Here is a 20964-nt window from a genome sequence, read left to right on the forward strand (position 1 = left end):
ACCCACTTGGTCATAACTTCATAGAAAGCTATCAGATTAGTTAGACAAGATTTCCCCTTGGTAAATCCATCTTGGCTACTCCTGATAAACTTCTTGTCCTCCATGTGGTTAGAGATGACCTCCAGGTTCTAGTTCTAGCTACAGCCCAATGCCAGTTTCATACCTGACCCCAGCAGAACAACTGGATATAGCTTTCACTTGAGTAATCACCATTAGTAGCATATTACACTTCAAGAAATTGTTACCTGCACCTATCACATTGTCAATCTGCACCTATCATATTGAGAAAAGGTAATCAGGAAGCAGCTTTTATGTGCCCAGATGCAACACCAGGTTTGCCAGGGAACAGGTGACAATGACAGAAGCATGAAGTCATTATTGAACATTAGAATCACAAACAGATCAATATGCAATTCTGAGAGTGAAGATCATCCACAGTGACTCCTCTTAATTGAACTCTCTTTAGCTGAAACTCTTATGTGATTTATTTTGGTCATACAACTCGGAGACTTATGCCACTACAGCAGTGGGCAGGAGGAGCAGCTAACTATTCTGGAAAACCTATTTATTCCTTGCTCTCAGCATACGATCCATCTCTCTTCCTACATTCCTAAACGATCCTATTCTACATCTGTTCCACATACAACCTCCAGCATGGTAATTTTAATACTTCAAGGGGGTCTTTGTCTCTGACACACAAAATCCATGAACCATGACCATATTGTAACACAGTTTTAAGTCCCCAAATGAAAAGGCAGATAAATGTTGAAAGTAATCTGTGAAGCAAAATTTTCTGCCAGTTTCATATTTTAGGTCTAATTCATGATAAAAGGATGATCAGAGGGCTGGAGCACCTCTCCTATGAGGAGAGACTGAGAGAGTTGGGGTTGTGCAGTATGGAGAAGAGAAGGCTCTGAGGTGACCTTCTTGTGGCCTTCCAGTATCTGAAGGGGGCTACAAGAAAGCTGGGGAGGGACTTTTTAGGATATCAGGGAGGGATAGGACTGGGGGGAATGGAATAAACCTGGAAGTGGGGAGATTCAGACTGGATGTGAGGAAGAAGTTCTTCGCCATGAGGGTGGTGAGAGCCTGGAATGGGTTGTCCAGGGAGGTGGTTGAGGCCCCATCCCTGGAGGTGTTCAAGGCCAGGCTGGATGAGGCTCTGGCCAGGCTGCTGTAGTGTGAGGTGTTCCTGTCCATGGCAGGGGGGTTGGAACTGGATGATCCTTGTGGTCCCTTCCAACCCTGACTGATTCTATGATTCTATGATTCAATGATTCCATGATTCTATGGTTCTAAGAGTCTATGATTCTATGATTCAATGATTCTATGATTGAATGATTCTATGAGCCTATGATTCTATGATTCTATGATTCAATGATTCTATGATTCTATAATTCAATGATTCTATGATTCTATGATTCCATGATTCTATAATTCTACAAATGTCTTCATTTCTCCCTCTTACAACATTTCAGGATTGTCTCCAATCACTGCTTTTAGTTTCCCCCTCTATTACAGCATTTCACCAATGCTCACTCCCTGAAATTAACTTTATTCCTTATATTCACCTGATTTTTGTATAAATTTTCCAGGGAAGAAACTGCATAGAGAAAGAAATAGCAATAAATGGAGAGAAGGAGTTGAAGTCAGGTTATTTGTTAAATTGAACATTAGAGAAAGTTACAGGCACACATCCAGAGCACAGTCTGCTTTTATAAAGGCAAATCTGTGAGCTTGTGCTCAAAATCTGACTGATCCAAACAACTTCTCAGTTTCTTCTGTATTATGTAAGTCTCAGGCACATTAAAAGCTTTCTTTCTAGTGCTCATCTAGAGAGATTCGTTCAATATGTAGGTGTCACTGTTTGAAGGGGGAACTTTAGCCCAGCTCCTGACTGCAAAGACTGAAAGTAAAAAAAAAAAATACATTACCATTGGATACAAAAGGAAAATAAAGCTAAGGTCTATTGAATTCATTGGCTTGCTAGTGGGGATATAGAGTAGTGGCAGGAACAGCTCTTGCTCTCTTCTCTTCTTCTGTTGCTTCTGCTTGCAACTTCTCTCTCTTCCATGCCCTTGCCAGGGGATTTCACTTGTGACTACTGTGTGAGGTAACAAGAAGGAGGGAGGGAGTGGGGGAGGAGGTGAATAGCCACCCTTGGATGCCTCCAGGGGGGTCTGAGGAGTTTCTGTGTTGTTTATAAGTTTCTCCTCATGTTGAGCTGAAGTATTCTATGTTCAAGTTTGTCTCCATTATTCCTTGTCCTATCACTGTGCACCACCCAAAAGAGCCTGGCCCCCTCCCCTTGACACCCACCCCTCAGCTCTTGAGAGACATTGATCAGATCCCTCTCAGCCTTCTCTTCTCCAGACTAAACAGCCCCAGGGCTCTCAGTCTCTCTCCACAGGGGAGATGCTCAAGTCCCCTAAGCATCCTCCTGGCTCTGCCTTGGACTCTCTCCAGCAGGTCTCTGTCTCTCTTGACCTGGGGAGCCCCAAACTGGACACAGGATTGCAGCTGTGGTCTGAGCAGGGCAGAGTAGGAGGTAGAAGAATTTCCCTAGAACTGATATAGAATCTCAGCAGAAATCAGATTGGTGCACAAGTATGTATCCTGCTTCAAAGACCTCACAAAAAAAAAAATCACCTAATGGCTGGTTTCTCTGAACCCCATTAAGTGATCATAGAAACAGCAGGGAACTGAAAGGTACTCAACAGAAACCTCTCAGCAACATTTCAAGGCCCCACACAGTTTGTGTTTTATCTGTTCCTTTGAAGACAGAGAAACTCATTTCGGTTTGCAGAACCAAGGTATCACATAGAATCATAGAATTGTTAGGGTTGGAAGGGACCTCAAGGATCAGCCAGTTCCAACCCCCTGCCATGGGCAGGGACACCTCACACTACAGCAGGTTGCTCACAGCCACATCCAACCTGGCTGCAAAAACCTCCAGGGATGAGGCTTCCACCACCTCCCTCGGGGAACCTGTTCCAGTGTCTCACCAGCCTCATGGGGAAGAACTTCTTCCTAACATCCAATCTGCATCTACCCATTTCTAGTTTTGCTTCATTCCCCCCAGTCCTATCACTCCCTCACACCCTAATACATGCACATGGACCTGAATGCCACTTGGAGCACAAGCATGAATAAAGACAAAATATCCTGGACACAAAACATGGATTTGGATCACAAAGTAAGTGTTATGGACATGTCTGATATTTATTCAATACTGTTACCTGATAGTAAGTAGAAACCTACTCAGTCCAATTAAAGAAAGTTTCCAAGCTATGACCACAAAGTGGGACACACTAAAATTGAAAAGATTGATAGGATTAGGAAAAAAATAAAAAAAAAAAAAAAAAAGAAAGAACCAGATACTGTAGATTGGTCATATTAGAAGTGATTAATAATGGAATGATTTGAATTTTCCCTTATTTGATACTCAGTCATCTTCAGTGTCATGCTTTAAGGCACTATAGCCAAAATCCAAGAGGGATAAATAAAGCTACATTCATGTGATAAAAACCCAGAACCAAATCACACATGTAAATAAGGGGAAATAAAAAAAAACAATCCACCTTCCTATCTTCATTTCCCTACTGTCAGTATGGACTCACAACAAAGCCTTTTATCATGAAGATTACCCTCAAGTGAGTCTCCTGGCTGAACAGAAGTCAATACCACCTACTTGTTTTCACAAGGAGGGGGGGAAAAAAAAGTCTTTAAAAGCATGTCCGTAAATGAACACCTTGAAAAATTACATTTAGCTTTTTTCCACCTTAAAGGGTGGGAATTAATCTTTTTTTGATGCAGACATTGCACTACATGCTAACAACTCCTTTCTAATGAGAAGCAGGCTTCAGTAGAAAGCTTTCCACAGGAATAAAATATTCAAGTGGAGCATGACTTGAGTTCATGTGCCTATGGGAGAACTGGGCTGTGATTCTCAAATCTCCTTCTCTCTGTCTGGAAAACAATCCAACTGAACAAAAGGTGATTTAAGGGTATCTTTCATATACGACATCTCAAATCCACTGGCTTTTCTTGAAGCAGCTAAGGGAGCTGGGGGTGTTTAGCCTGGAGAAGAGGAGGCTCAGGGGAGACCTCATTGCTGTCTACAACTCCCTGAAGGGAGGTTGTAGCCAGGTGGGGGTTGGTCTCTTCTCCCAGGCAACCAGCAGCAGAACAAGAGGACACAATCTCAAGATGTGCAGAAGGAAGCTTAGGCTCTAGGTGAGGAGAAAGTTCTTCCCAGAAAGAGGAATTGCCCAATGGAATGGGCTGCCCAGGGAGGTGGTGGAGTCCACATCCCTGGGGGTATTCAAGAAAAGCCTGGTTGAGGCATTTAGTGCCATGGTCTGGCTGATTAGTTCAGATTGGGTGATCAGTTGGACTTGATGATCTTGGAGGTCTCTTCCAAGCTCTTCCAGATTCTGTGACTGTCTTTCACAACTACTGGAAGTTATCACTTAAATCTTGGTAAGAACATTCTATAGTGTGCTTTCTCCCATGATGAACAAAAGCCTAAGGCCTCAGCTTTGTTTGGGGAACCTTTGGGAAACTCAAGTTTGTTGCACAGTTACTCCTTGGAATTTTACAGTATTCTTGCACCTGGTATCTGACCCTCCTCCCCCCAAAGCTCCACCAACAGAAGTGTCAAACAAGGGTGTAGTGGAGTCACTGTCCCTGGAAGTGTTAAAAACAGAGTGGATGAGGCACTCAGTGCCATGGTTTAGTTGATTGGATGGTGTTGGATGATAGGTTGGACTTGATCTCAAAAGGCTTTTCTAACCTGGTTAATTCTGTGATTCCTCCTAGACCAATGGCAGCTACTTTGGCTTCCACTGCAGGCAACAGTGAGAGAGCTCCAGCATTAAAGAACGATTCTTCACGCTATAATGGCTAACTAAAATGGGGACAACAGAAGTATCCCTTGTGTCTTTTCATGATAGAAAGTCACCCTTCAAAGCTTGGACCAGGCAGGTACCTCCTAAGATGGCTATGTGAGGTGACACCAAGGATTTAACTCCTCAAAGTCCCTGTACTGATCTAGCAAAGTGGGGGTTTACCTATTCACCCCATGTTGTATAGTGCAGCTGTGCTGATCTCAAAGACCTTACATGGGATACATCTGTCCAGAAGATCTTGGATCAGGAAGATGAGCCTGTAACACTGGTTCAGGCTTTCCACTGGGCACTGTAGTCTTATCAACCATGTGCTCAAAGCACCTCTACCTCATAGCTTCTCTAACATGAGTAAAATCAGCCTTTGAGCCAAGTGTGGATGAAGCCTGGGTTTAGAAACACAAAACTGTTTTGGTTTGAAAAGACATTTAAGATCAAGTTCTGGGGTGCAGTAAGAGGAGTGTGTCCAGCAGATCCAGAGAGGTTCTCCTCCCCCTCTACTTTACCCTACTGAGACCTCACCTGGAATACTGAGTCCAGTTTTGGGCTCTCCACTTCAAGAGGGACAAGGATCTAGTGGAGAGAGTCCAACAGAGGGCTACGAGGATGATGAAGGGACTGCAGCACTTGCACCCTAGGATAGGACAAAGGGCAATGGATAGAAACTGCAGCACAGGATGTTCCACCTCAACATGAGGAGGAACTTCTTCACTGGGAGGGTGACAGAGCACTGGAACAGGCTGCCCAGAGAGGTTGTGGAGTCTCCTTCTCTGGAGACTTTCAACACCCATCTGGATGCATTCCTGTGCTGGATTCTAAGGTCCTGCTCTGGCAGGGGGGTTGGACTCGATGGTCTCCAGAGGAGATGAGGCTATGAACCATTATCTACCTCTACCAAGCCTGGCACTAAACCATGTTCCTTTGCACCACAGGCATCTTTTAAATGCCTCCTGGGATGGTGATTCAACCACCTGCCTGGGGAGCCTATTCCAGTATTTGGTAATCCTTGGAGTGAAGAAGTTTCTTCTAATATCCAATCTAAACCTTACCTGGCACAACTTGAGGCCATTTCCCCTCATCCTATCACTTGCTACAACCTTCCTTCAGGTAGTTGTAGAGAGATGAATGCCCAGCATATGCTGAAAATCAGTCCCTTCCAAATGTGCCTCAAGATGGAACACTGCTGATGGCAGTGGTCATTTACAACCCCTGACCTGCATAAACAGGAATACTAATTCAAATATGCAGTTTTGCCTTTCACACCAAAACTTTGGAGATGATCTGTCAAGCACTGTCTCCCATAGATGCTTAACATACACAAGATTAAGTGTTTTGGATGTTGACAACATGGTATGTTCTGCCTTAATGTGGTACATTCTGGTTTAATCATAGAGTCATAGAATGGTCAGGGTGGGAAGGGACCTCAAGGATCATCCAGTTCCAACCCCCCTGCCATGGGCAGGGACACCTCACACTACAGCAGGTTGCTCACAGCCACATCCAGCCTGGCTGCAAAAACCTCCAGGGATGAGGCTTCCACCACCTCCCTGTGGTAACCTCTTCCAGTGTCTCACCACCCTCATGGGGAAGAACTTCTTCCTAACATCCAATCTGACTCTACCCACTTCTAGTTTTGTTCCCCAGTCCTATCACTCCCTGACACCCTCGAAAGTCCCTCCCCAGCTTTCTTGTAGCCCCCTTCACATACTGGAAGGCCACAATAAAGTCTCCTTGGAGCCTTCTCTTCTCCAGACTGCACAGCCCCGACTCTCTAAGTCTGTCTCCAGAGCAGAGCAGCTCCAGCCCTCTGCTCATCCTCATGGCCCTTCTCTGGACACCTTCCAGCACCTCCAGATCCCTCTTGTAACAGAGGCTCCAGAACTGGACACAGTACTCCAGGTGTGGTCTCAGCAGAGTGGAGCAGAGGGGGAGAATCCCCTCCCTGGCCCTGCTGGCCACACTTCTCTTGCTGCAGCCCAGGCTCTGCTTGGCTCTCTGGGCTGCAAGTGCTCACTGCTGGCTCCTGGTGAGCTTCTCATCCCCCAGCACCCCCAAGGCCTTTTCTTCAGGGCTGCTCTCAGACCAGGCACTGCCCAGCCCAGTTTAATGTGGTATATTCTGATTTAATGTGGTATATTCTGATTTAATGTGGTATATTCTGGTTTAATATGGTATATTCTAGTTTAACGTGGCATAATCTGGTTTAATGTGTTATATTCTGTTTTAATGTGGCATATTCTGATTAAATATGGCATACTCTGGTTTAATATGATATATTCTGGTTTAATATGGTATATTCTGGTTTAATGTGGCATATTCTGATTTAATATGGCATATTCTGGTTTAATATGGTATATTCATCCCATATTAAACTTTTCAGCACCTACTGTAGTGGCTATCTAGCCATCTCTCTCAGTACCATCTGCCTTGGATAATCCTTTCTCTGGCAAAAAAAAAAGCTCTTCAACAACAAAATAACTGAACCAGCACATTGACCACATCTTGAGTTTGGGCATATGTCCCAAGCAGATCTATTTCAAAAGCAATGAGGCACAACCTAAACTTGAAAGGAATAATATATCACTATTTTCTACCCTACAAGTGTACTCCCATGTAGTTTTTCTTTTCTTCTATATTTTTTGGGAGAGCAACCACTGAACTCCGTACATGTAATCAGATTATTGCTATTGTCAGCATCATTGATTTATTTTTTTTTCCTTCCAAAAACATAACCTACTGAAAACTCAGACAGTAAGTGAAAAGTGTGAACCTAAAAACTGGAGATATTGTCAGGTTTCTATATTGCTCCAAGTTTCTCTTGCAAATTCAACCTGCCCATCCAAAGCTACCAATTACCCATTTTGATAAATATTAAAATAAAATCAGCTCAGAAAGTCAACATTAAAAAAAAAAATAAAAAAGGGGGGTGATGGTGGGGGGTGGTGGAATAAGAATATCAAGATAGATAGAGCTGCTTTAAGTATGAACTACTTGAGGCTATTCAGTTTGGAAAAGAGAAGGCTCCCAGGAGACCTTCTTGTGGCCTTCCAGGATCTGAAGGGGGCTACAAGAAAGCTGGGGAGGGACTTTTGAGGGTGCCAGGTAGTGATAGGACTGGGGGAAATGGAGCAAAACTAGAAGTGGGGAGATTCAGATTGGATGTTAGGAAGAAATTCTTCCCCATGAGGATGGTGAGAGACTGGAAGAGGTTGCCCAGGGAGGTGGTGGAAGCCTCATCCCTGGAGGTTTTTGCAGTCAGGCTGGAGGTGGCTGTGAGTAACCTGCTGTAGTGTGAGGTGGAACTAGATGATCCTTGAGGTCCCTTCCAATCCTGACAATTCTATGATTCTGTACTTGTAGTAGATTGGTTTTCTTCAGTTGCCCACAGAAAGCATTGAGACAATTCTGTTCCCCAATAAGGAGAGCAATGTTAAAACCCAGTTACCCCCCATAATTAGTTTGGAAGGTTCCATGAACTCTCACTTGTATGACACCACTCATCACAAGCATAGTCAAGAACAATTCAGAGGGTTATAGTCTTCAATAAGGTGCAGAATTAAAAATGACTTCTCATTTTCACAAAGATTACTATGTCTAAATTGTTCAATATCACCAATTCAAGAAAGACATTGAACAAATGGGACAGCAGTGTGCCCTTGATGGCCAAGAAGGCCAAGGGGATCCTGGGGTGCATTCAGAGGAGTGTGTCCAACACATCCAGGGAGGTTCTCCACCCCCTCTGCTCAGCCCTAGTGAGACCTCACCTGGAATATTGCATCCAGTTCTGGGATCCCCAGTTCAGGAGGGACAGGGATCTGCTGGAGAGAGTCCAAGGGAGGGCTATGAGGATGCTGAAGGGACTGGAGCCCTGCCTGGTGAGGAGAGGCTGAGAGCCCTGAGGCTGTTTAGTCTGAAGAAGACTGAGAGAGGATCTAATAAATGCTTACAAGTATCTGAGGGCTGGGGGTCAAGAGGGAGGGGACAGGCTCTGCTCACTTGCACCCTGGCATAGGAGAAGGGGCAATGGATAAAAACTCCAGCACAGGAGGTTCCACCTCAACATGAGGAGGAACTTCTTCACTGTGAGGGTCCCAGAGCTCTGGAACAGGCTGCCCAGAGAGGTTGTGGAGTCTCCTTCTCTGGAAACTTTCAAGCCCCATCTGGATGTGTTCCTGTGTGACCTGTGCTGGATTCTACAATCCTGCTCTGGCAGGGGGGTTGGACTTGATGATCTCCAGAGGTCCCTTCTAACTCCTAACATCTTGTGAGCCTGCGAAAGTTTAGGGACTCAGGGCTTTTTAGCCTAGACAAGAATGAGGAGAGGTCTTATTAATGCTTACAAATACTTTAAGGTTGGGTGTCAGGAAGATGGGACCAGTCTTTTTCCAGTGGTGCCCACGTGACTGGAGAGACACAAACCTGAACACAGGCAGTTCCATCTCAACTTGAGGAGGAATTTCTTTCCCCTGAGTGTGGTGGAGACCTAGAACAGGCCATCGCCATCTCTGGACTCATGCAAAACCCCACTGGACACCATCTTCTGCAACCTGCTCCTCAGTAACAACTGATGTTGTGCTGCTGAACAGGAACTAAAGCTACTTAAGCAACAGCAATTTCCCACTGCTTCATTGCACTAGGACTCAGTATTTAAGGGGTCCAAAAACCCCAAACCAAACCAACACATCAGCACTCTCAGAAGTGTTTAGCTCATGTGAGCAATGAGAATGTTTTCCAAGTGGGACTTCCACATCCTTTTGCTTGTAGCTCTGTGAGGCAATACCCACCTGAACTTACCTACTAAGTGTTATTTTTGAACACTGCTCTCATAAAAAAGGTAACTTTAATTGACTTATTCTCAAATGAAAAATTTCTAAACAAACTTCAGACAATTCAACTTTCCCAGCTGACAAATTACTGTTTCAGTAATGACCAGATTACTAAGGTTTCAGAAGACCAAACCGTTCCTAATAAACACTCCTTATGAGGAGAGCCTGAGGGGGCTGAGGGCTCTGTAGCTTGGAGAGGAGGAGCCTGAGAGGTGACCTCATTGCTGGTGATAAAGATGTGCAGGGGGAGTGCCCAGAGGCTGGAGCCAGGCTCTGCTGGGGGATGCCCAATGCCAGCACAAGCGGCAATGATTTAAGTTGAAGCATAGGAAGTTCCATGGAAACAGAAGGAAGAATTTTTTTCCCTGTGAGGGTGACAGAACACTGGAAGAGGCTGCCCAGGGGAGTTGGGGAGTCTCCCTCTCTGGAGATATTCACAACCTGCCTGGCTGTGTTCCTGTGTGACCTGCTCTAGGTGCTCCTGCTCTGGCAGGGGGGTTGGACCGGATGATTTTTTGAGGTCCCTTCCAGCCCCTAAAATTCTGTGATTCTGTGGGAAGTACCAGGTTTCAATACCATCACTTCAATCAAGACAGTGTCTGTCTCTGCAACTGTAATGGGAGTTAAAAAGAGTTACTGGGGAAAAAAAAAAAAAAAAACAAGACAGAAAATTATGCCCTTTTCCTACATTATTTCTGTTTCATAGAATTCCCTTAATCTCTCTGGTACCAATAATGTGTTGGCTAAATGGATTCCCAGCTCACATATGCCACGTTTCTCATGGAAATCATTTGGCATGGTGAAAGGTTTGCTGGGAGAAGATCTTGGGAAACCTCAGTCTACGCAGAGTAAGCCATTTGATAGCAGTATCATGCTTCTATTTCAGAAGTAGGGTTGGGTTGGTTATTTCTTTGGTTGGTTGGGGCTTGTTCTGGGTTGTGTGTGTGGTAGGGTTCTGGGTTGGGTTTTGTCTGTCTGTGGTTTTTTTTGTTTGATTGGGTTTGGTTGTTTTGGTTTTTGGTTTGTGGTTTTTTTTTTTGGTTGGTTGTTGTTTTTAAATGAGAGTACACTTTCACTGCTGAAGATTAATTTGACTTCATGAGCAGGCAGTGTGAGCTTGCAGCCCAGAAGGCAAATCACAGCCTGGGCTGCATCAAAAGATGCATTGACAGCAGAGCCAGAGAGGTGATTCTGCCACTTTGCTCTGCTCTGCTGAGACCTCACCTGCAGTACTGTGTGCAGCTCTGGAGCCCTCAATATAGGAAGGACATGGAGCTGATGGAGAGGGTCCAGAGGAGGGCCATGAAAATGATCAGGAGGGTTGGAGTAGCTCTGCTACAAGGACAGACTGAAGGAGCTGGGGGTGTTCAGCCTGGAGAAGAGGAGGCTCCAGGGAGACCTAAGAGCACCCTGGCAGTACCTGAAGGGGTACAGGAAGGATGGAGAGAGACTGTTTGCAAAGGGCTGCAGGGACAGGACAAGGGACAATGGCTTCAAACTAGAGCAGAGCAGATTGAGATTGGATGTGAGGAACAAGTTCTTTCCTATGAGGGTGGTGGAACACTGGAACAGGTTTCCCAGGGAGGTGGTTGAGACTCCTTCCCTGGAGATATTGAAGGTGAGGCTGGAGGAGGCCCTGGGCAGCCTGATCTAGTTGGGGATGTCCCTGCTGAATGTGGGGAGCTCAGACTGGATGAGCTTTGGAGGTCCCTTATGGCCTGGACCATTCTGTGATTCATAGGGATTTGCAGATGTTCAAGAGACTCAGGCACAGAGCACAGCACTGGGGGAGTGCCTTAGTGCAGAAACTCCTGGGCTTACACACCAAGCACCACCACACTTTCTATGAGAACAAAAGAGAAGGACTCAGAAATCCAAACATCAGTCACTGAAGAGCACTCAATTAACCCACTGAATCAGAGCTAAACACAAGGCTGATACCTAATCACCTTGTCTATTGTATTAATGAAGGGGTGCTTTTATTTTATACATGACCCCTCTTTAGCCTTTTCAGTTTAAGTGCTGTTTGCCTTCCATCCAGAGCACATGGCAGATACCTGTGTTGAGTTGTATGTCTGTTTTGAAAAGCATGGGAGAGAAGGGAATATGTGAGGCAGGAAAAGTGTGTGGGAAATGTCTAGTCACGTTAAATCCTAACACAGCCATAAGTAAACCCAATGCAAGAGTCATGTTTGGGTGCTCCAAAGAGAGCAAGTGTTGAGGTCACTACAGAAGTGACATCAAATCCTGACAGAGTCATAAGAGAACACAGTCCAAGAGTCATATTTGGGTGTTCCAAAGAGAGCAAGTGTTGAGGTCCCTGCAGAAGTGACATCAAATCCTAACACAGTCATAAGAGAACACAGTCCAAGAGTCATATTGGGGTGTTCCAAAGAGAGCAAGTGTTGAGGCTTCTGCAAAAGTGATAGTAAATCCTAACACAGTCATAAGAGAACACAGTCCAAGAGTCATATTGGGGTGTTCCAAAGAGAGCAAGTGTTGAGGCTTCTGCAAAAGTGATAGCAAATCCTAACACAGTCACAAGAGAACACAGTCCAAGTGTAATATTGGGGTGTTCCAAAGAGAGCAAGTGTTGAGATCACTGCAGAAGTGACATCAAATCCTAACACAGTCATAAGTAAACCCAATGCAAGAGTCATATTGGGGTGTTCCAAAGAGAGGAAGTGTTGAGGTCTCTGCAGAAGTGACATTGTAGCCTTAAGCAGATGGCCCTGATTGCCTATTTTCACATATCCTCTCTCTCCTCTGGTGAGGACATTTGGCATAATAAGACATAATTATTTCACATATTTCATGAGACATAGCTGATGTTACACTAAGAAATCTGCTACAGCAGAATAGAAAAAACCAAACCAAACCAAACCCAACCAGCTCACTGAAAAACACCTGGAACAAAAACGTTCAAAATGTTTTGTTACTGTGAGCTCATTTAGAAATACTGACAAATTCAGTTTTGTTAGAAAGGTGATAGGTGGCTGCAGTTTTGCCTTTCAGTTTTTGAACTTTTAAACCTCTTCCTTCCAACAAAAGGATGCTGCTTCTAAGCCTCTGCACCTGGAAATGCAAGCACCAAAGTAACTTCTAGAGAATCGGCTGCTGAACTGCTCCAAACAGGTCAGCAGACCCAGCACCTTGGTTGTGTTTGATGAGAAGCCTGCAGCTGAACAGATTGGACCCTGTCTGTCCCTGTCCTCACATGCCTAGGAGCCATCTGGAACCAAACAGCTCAATCATGAAGGAGTAAAGATACCAAGGAAAATTTCAGCTGCTTGATCAAAAATCGGAGATAGTCACTTCTCTCCTTATTCCTCCTGTTTTAAGCCTCATCAAAGATGCAGACTTTTCTTTATCTCTTTCTGTTAGCATCCTTTTTAACAACTACATTAGGAGCATCACCTCTGGAAAACAAAGTCAGTTAGGAGGCAAGCCCTAGCACATGGTTCATCTACTGTTGATGCCTAAGAGACATCGCAGCCCCAGCTGACACACACCCTAGCAGATCCCACCAGAGACTGCTGTCAGGCCAGCAAGACCCTCCAAGTGGTCACTTACATGCAACTAAATTCAAGGCTACAGCATCCTCTCTGTCAAGATTTTGAGAGAAACAGCAGATGGAAGAGGAGACAAAAGGTTAAATAAATTCTGAACAGTGTCACAGAACATTAGAAGTTGGAAGGGACCTCCAGAGATCATCCAGTGCAACCCCCCTGCCAAAGCAGGATCATCCAGGGGAGTCTGCACAGGAATGCATCCAGGTGGGTTTGGAACGTCTCCAGAGAAGGAGACTCCACAACCCCCTTGGGCAGCCTGTTCCAGGGCTCTGTCACCCTCACTGTATAGAAGTTTCTCCTCATGTTGAGGAGAAATCTTCTCTGTTCAAGTTTGTCTCCATTGTTCCTTGGCTTATTCCTGTGCACCACACAAAAGAGCCTGGCCCCCTCCCCTTGACACCCACCCCTTAGCTATTGATAGACATTGATCAGATCCCCTCTCAGCCTTCTCTTCTCCACACTAAACAGCCCCAGGGCTCTCAGTCTCTCTTCATACAGGAGGTGCTCAAGGTGCCCTGCTTGGGATCACATTCCAGCCACTTCCCAAAAGAGGTGGCCCAGGTGCTATTTAGCTTGGCCAATTTACAGCAACTTCAATTCTGCCTCTGCCCTAGCAAGTACCTGGGCCCTGGCTCTACCAGCAACAGCTACAGAAAGCCAACCCCAGCTGCTCTGAAGTTCATGAGTCCACCTTTAATGAGCCTAATTAATTTACTTCCAAGGTAGTCTGGCTCTAGATTGCACTGTATTTTCCAAAGGTTTCCCACAGAGCCAGGGAGAAGAGATGCATGCCCACTTCCTTCCAGCCTTCCTGTAATCCCACAGCATCCCTCCATCAAGTGCTGCTCAGCACCTCTCCTGGCCAAGGGGAAAGACCCAATGCCTGCTCCCCAGAAGGGCCTGGAGAAAAATCAAGAGGGAAATGACTGCAAATTATTTTGATGGAAGACTGACCTGGGATTTCCTTAAGTCTAAATTCTCAGATGAAGAATTAACTGCTGAAAATGTCTGGTTGGGTGTTTTGTTGGGTTGGTTGGTTTGTTTGGGCTTTAGGTGTGGGGTTATTTTAATACCTTTTTTTACATGAAGTGATACAGAACCAAGATCACCACCCTCATTAAAAGGTGCTTTTAATTCCTTATTCACTCCCTCAGTTCCCCAACACAAATTTTCCTCTGCTGCTGACAACTTCTGCATTATTTATAGAATGGCCAAAGTATAATTGGCCTCTTTCACTTGAGTGAATATCAACATATGTGGAGGAAGTAGGGCAGGGAGAGAATGCAGATGAGTGACAATTTCCATCCTGGTAGAGAAAGCAGTTGTACATTGCCAGCATGACACATTTAGACATACAGTTCTCTATTTATATATAGCTGATGCCTGGCTTATAAAGCTTCATTCAGCTATAAGAGCGCATCTGCCTGCTGACTTAAAGGAGGATAAAAACACAAAGGAGAAAATCTCATGACCAAAGGTATCCAGATGCCACGGTTTGAGGCTGGTGTCTTCTTAAAAAGAAAAAAGAAAAAAAAAACAAACCCACACAAACAAACAAACAAACAAACAAAACACATAGTTGAGTCCTCCAGGAGGACCAGAAAGGGCCAGAGGTATTTTTGTTATTCAATCCCAGAACCCTGGCATCTCTTAATAAATTGGCTGCAAGGCTAACTCACTCTTTCCTCCTCTGCACATCCCTGGATGCAAGGAGCTCCCTTACCTGGTGTGGGGGGAGGATGGTTCCAGTCTTATCTGCAGCCTTCAAGGCCAAACTAATTTTTGCTGTGCAATATTGGCCTGCTTGGGTCTAGCCCCAGGGACTAAGGGAAGGCAGTTTCAGGCTTGGCCAGCCTGAACCCAGAGGGGGAAGAAAGAGCCCTGGGGCTTATGTTGAACCCCAGGTTGGGAGAGGAGTCCTGGGGTTTGGTCTGATTTGGTGGAGGTTTTGGTGTGAAGCTTTTGGCTTAATGAGCTTCTGTGTTAAACCCAGACCCTGCCTTCCTTTGTATTTCCTGTGCTTTGCTGTGCTCACCACTGTGCATTGTAACATTGCAGGACTGTAGCTTGTGAAAAGCTTTCCCATTGAAACTTCCCAATACTCCAATCCTGTGTGTGGAGAGGTCTGCTCTTGCCCCGGGGGTATTAGAACAGTCTGTCCAGCTCTGAGCCAGGACAGAAGACAGCAACCCTTTTGCTGTGAAAGAAAACAGTACCCTGAAAAATTCTTCCTAGACAATTAACTTTAGACCTGGCATGAAGATACAATTCCTACAAGACACAGTGCTGGGAAACCAAGAGCCATTTCTTAATATTCAGGGGGAAAAAGGAAAACCCAACAAAATCCTTGAGTTTCAAACACATATCTTGTTTTATTCTCCACATGACCAGCTTGTTTTATTCTTAATCTAGCAGAATTTTTCTCTTTTTTTTTTCCACAGCACTTCACTGAAAAAATATAATAAAAAAATAAAATAATTTTTACGCTCTGAAGCTTTAACATGACAGAGAGGTGAGGACAGGAATTTAAGGAGTTCTCCTATTACCAAAATCACAGAAGCACAGAATCAACTAGGCTGGAAAAGACCTCAGAGATCATTAAGTCCAACCTATTACCTAATACCTAACACCTCCTGACAACTAAACCATGGCTCCAAGTGCTACAGCCAAGCTTTTTTTTCAACACCTCCAGGGATGATGACTCCACCACCTCCCTGGGCAGCACATTCCAAGGGCAAGGTACTCTTTCTAGGAAGAACTTTCTCCTCACCTCAAGCCTAAACTTCCTCTGGTGCAGCTGGAGACTGTGTCCTCTTGTTCTGCTGCTGGTTGCCTGGGAGAAGAGCCCAACCCCCACCTGGCTACAACCTCCCTTCAGGGAGTTGTAGACAGCAGTGAGGTCTCCCCTGAGCCTCCTCTTCTCCAGGCTAAACACCCCCAGCTCCCTCAGCCTCTCCTCACAGGGCTGTGCTCCAGACCTCTCCCCAGCCTCATTGCCCTTCTCTGGACACATTCAAGTGTCTCAATGTCCTTCTTACATTGAGGAGCCCAGAACTGGACACAGCACTCAAGTTGTGGCCTGACCAGTGCTGAGCACAGGGCAGAATGACTTCCCTGCTCCTGCTGGCCACACTATTGCTGATGCAGGCCAGGATGCCATTGGCTCTCTTGGCCACCTGGGCACACTGCTGGCTTATGTTCAGCTGCTGTCAACCAGCACCCCCAGGTCCCTTTCTGCCTGGCTGCTCTCCAGCCACTCTGTCCCCAGCCTAAGGATACACATCCACAGTGTTCTACCTGATGCTCTCTCTAACTAATAAAAGAGAGCTGATCTGAAAATGGCAGATTCCTGGTGGAACTGTACTGGAAATACAAGATAGGAGGTGGAGAAGAGCACTAAGACATTGTATATTCAGGCTTCCATACATCTGTGCCAGGATGCCCAACCTTCTTGATTCTATGATCATTTCTAACTAGCACAGTTTGATTGAGGTTAGGTTTGTAGGGTGTAGGCAGGGCTCCATCTGACACATCATCCTGGGATGCATTGAGAGGAGTGTGTCCAGCAGATCCAGGGAGGTTCTCCTTCCCCTCTACTCTGCCCTGCTGAGCCCTCACCTGGAATATTGCATCCAGTTCTGGGCTCCCCGGTCCAAGACCAGCAGAGTTTGATTGAGATTAGGTTTGTAGGGTGAAGGCAGGGCTCCAAGGAGGATGACTCCACCACCTCCCTGGGCAGCCCATTCCACCTGAGCAGATTTCTATGTACAAATTACAGAAAGCCACATCTAACCACTCTGCACCGAAAAATGTGGTTTCATCTCAGTCACAAAGCACACCAAAACTAAAGGCTTCAAGCACATTTAACAGGATCCTGGAGTGTTGTGCTGTCTAGAGGCAAAATGTAATGCAGTTCAGAGAGGGGTGGGGGGGAGGGGGAAAACCCCACACACTAGCAACACCTGAGCTGTTGCTTTCCTGGCCTGCTCCAAGAGCTCTGCTGACCACAAAAGCATTCTGACAAGCCTTCCCCACACTTTGCCAAGCATGATTGTCTCCATCACTACCAATGGGTGCAGATGTGCTTGGTTCCCTGCACGCTTCAGGGCAAGATCCAAAGCCTGATGCAGCCAACAGGGCTCTGCAGATCAGCTTCAGTGTTCAGGTTTCAGGAAGCACTATCCCTCTCCCCTGGTGTGATTTGCAGTAATGTAAGGTACCTGCTTCAAGGCAAGCCCATTTTCAGCAGACTGGGCAAGACCAACTCCAATGAACTGCCCATAACCACAGCAAAAACATTGGCATCCCCAATAAAATGGACTTTTATTTACAGTTTTACTGGCCACATGTCCATCTTTCTGTGGAGTTGACAGTAAAGTATTCCTTACTGCTAAGAATTTGGGAAGGGACTTTTTAGGAGTGGAGCTGACAGTAAAGTATTCCTTACTGTGAAGAATTTGGGGAGGGACATTTTAGGAGTGGAATTGACAGCAAAGTATTCCTTACTGTTAAGAATTTGGGGAGGGACTTTTTAGGATGTCTAGCAGTGATAGGACTGGGGAGAATGGAGCAAAACTACAAATGGGAGGATTCAGATTGGGTGTTAGGAAGAAATTCTTCTCCATGAGGGTGGTGAGACACTGGAAGAGGTTGGTGGAAGCCTCATCCCTGGAGGTGTTTAAGGCCAGGCTGGATGTGGCTGTGAGCAGCCTGCTGTAGTGTGAGGTGTCCCTGCCCATGGCAGGGGGGTTGGAACTGGATGATCCTTGAGGTCCCTTCCAACCCTGACAATTCCATGATTCTAAGAACTCTGCTTCAGATTATAAAGTTCATCCTTTTCCTGAGAGCACTGCACAGATTCTGTATACAGACAACTTTGCTATTTTATACATCAAACCATTTATCTTCAAACATTCTCTTTAAACCCAGACTCTTGCACAGTTACTGCACAACTGAGGCTGACACATTCCCCAGTGAAATCAAATACAGCAACACTAACTGCAGCAAAATAAATACCAGGCAGGTTTTAATTGGGCATTTCCAAATACACCATCACCCCTCTATGGACCAATTACTTCTTTTGTTTGCAACTCTTAAAAGTAACTTCAAGCAGTCACCACTCTCTGGTTTTAGACACACATCTAATTCTCCCATCCATAAAAATGATGGTATTGCCATTATCAGCACTAATTTGGATTCAAAGAACATGAGTTCAGTTTTCAGCTCCTCAGTAGGGCCTTAGGCACATCACTTAGAGTAAGTGTACCATGTCAGGTCTCTAAAAATTAATTGATTAAATCCTATTTAGTGGTCCCAGACATTTTATGGTCATAGAATAGTTAGGGTTGGAAGGGACCTCAAGGATCAGCCAGTTCCAACACCCCCTGCCATGGGCAGGGACACCTCACACTCCAGCAGGTTGCTCACAGCCACATCCAGCCTGGCTGCAAAAACCTCCAGGGATGAGGCTTCCACCACCTCCCTGGGAAACCTGTGCCAGTGTCTCACCACCCTTATGGGGAAGAACTTCTTCCTCATATCCAATCTGAGTCTACCCATTTCTAGTTTTGCTCTATTCCCCCCACTCCTATCACTCCCTGACACCCTCAAAAGTCCTTCCCCAGCTTTCTTGTAGCCCTCTTCAGATCCTGGAAGGCCACAAGAAGGTCTCCTCGGAGCCTTCTCTTCTCCAGACTGAACAACCCCAACTCTCTCAGTCTGTTTCCACAACAGAGGTGCTCCAGCCCTCTGCTCATCCTCATGGCCCTTCTCTGGACACCTTCCAGCACCTCCAGATCCTTCCTGGAACAGAGGCTCCAGAACTGGACACAGAGCTCCAGGTGGGGTCTCAGCAGAGTGGAGCAGAGGGGGAGAATCCCCTCCCTGGCCCTGCTGGCCACACTTCTCTTGCTGCAGCCCAGGCTCTGGTTGGCTTTCTGGGCTGCAAGTGCTCACTGCTGGATCCTGTCCAGCTTCTCATCCCCCAGCACCCCCAAGGCCTTTTCTTCAGGGCTGCTCTCAAGGTAGTCCCTGCCCTGCCTATATCTGTGCTTGGGATTGCCCCAACCCAGCTGCAGGACCTTGCACTTGGTCTCATTGAACCTCATGCAGTTGTCATGGGCCCACCTCTGCAGCCTATCCAGGTCCCTCTGGATGGATCCCTTCCCTCCAGCCTGCCAGCTGCACCACACAGCTTGGTGTCATCAGCAAACCTGCTGAGGGTGCACTCAATGCCACAGGAACAGAACAGACACCTCCAGAGAGAAGTCTGTCTTGCACCAAGACAGATGCCTAAGACAGGTCACATGAATCACCTTCTGAGGGTATTTAAAGTTACATGAGATGAATCCTAACCTTAATCTCCCTCTGCCATTGATCCCCATCTGTCATATGGGATTTAATGTTTCACCACATCAATAGGACACTACTTTGATTGACTCCTACCTAATATAAATGACCAATTGATGTGTACAGACTTGCATACACTTGGAAGTTAATCCTAAAATCTTTACTACTAGATCTGCAGGTCCACCTTCAAGACAGGTAACCTGGGTAGTTGCAAGTTCTCCTTTTGGTTCCTTTTACTCCTTTACACTAGGACTAAATGTTCTCCTGTATCAACTCCTCATTGAAAAGGAGAACAGAAGTCTCCAATAATTACATCAACCTCTAGACAGATAAACTGGCTCCTGCACAGGGGAAGTTGATGTAGCAGAACTTTGCCAGTTCCTCTGTCAGAGAAGCCCTTAGACTCACTTTCTGTCATGAAGTATTACTGGAGCTGGAAATAGTTTCATTCCTTTATGCCAGAGTTACAGATTGCACCAGGCTGGAAGAGACCCACAAAGGTCTTCTTGTCCAAGTCCCCTGCAGTGAGCAGGGACACCTCCAACTAGATCAGGCTGCCTAGGGCCACATCAAGTCTGATCTTGAATGTCTCCAGGGACAGGGCCTCAACCACATCCCTGGGCAACCTGTTCCAGTGTTTTACTACTCACATTGTAAAGAACTTCCTCCTTATGTCCAATCTGAATTTACCCTGCTCCAGTTTAAAACCACTGTCCATTGTCCCATTGCTGCAATCCCTTCTAAACAGTCCTTCCCCAGCCATCCTGTAGATCCCCTTCACATATTAAAACATAAAGTCTCCTCAGAGCTGCCTTCTCTCCAGACAGAACAGCTACAATTCTTTCAACCTGTCTCCACAGAAAAGGTGCTCCAGTTGGTCAACAAGACTAAGTGCAGGGTCCTGCAGCTGGGTAGAGGCAATCCCAAACACAAATCCAGGCTGGGCAGGGACGGATGGAGAGCAGCCCTGAGGAGAGGGACTTGGGGGTGCTGGTGGAGGAGAAGCTCAACAGGAGCCAGCAGTGAGCACTTGCAGCCCAGAGAGCCAACCAGAGCCTGGGATGCAGCAGGAGAAGTGTGGCCAGCAGGGCCAGGGAGGGGATTCTCCCCCTCTGCTCAGCTCTGCTGAGACCCCACCTGGAGTACTGTGTCCAGTTCTGGAGCTTCTATTACAAGAGGGATATGGACATGCTGGAAGGTGTCCAGAGAAGGGCCACGAGGATGAGCAGAGGGCTGGAGATGCTCTGCTCTGGAGACAGACTGAAAGAGTTGGGGTTGTTCAGTCTGGAGAAGAGAAGGCTCCCAGGAGAC

This window comes from Indicator indicator, chromosome 3 (assembly GCF_027791375.1).
Source record: "Indicator indicator isolate 239-I01 chromosome 3, UM_Iind_1.1, whole genome shotgun sequence".
NCBI lineage: Eukaryota > Metazoa > Chordata > Aves > Piciformes > Indicatoridae > Indicator > Indicator indicator.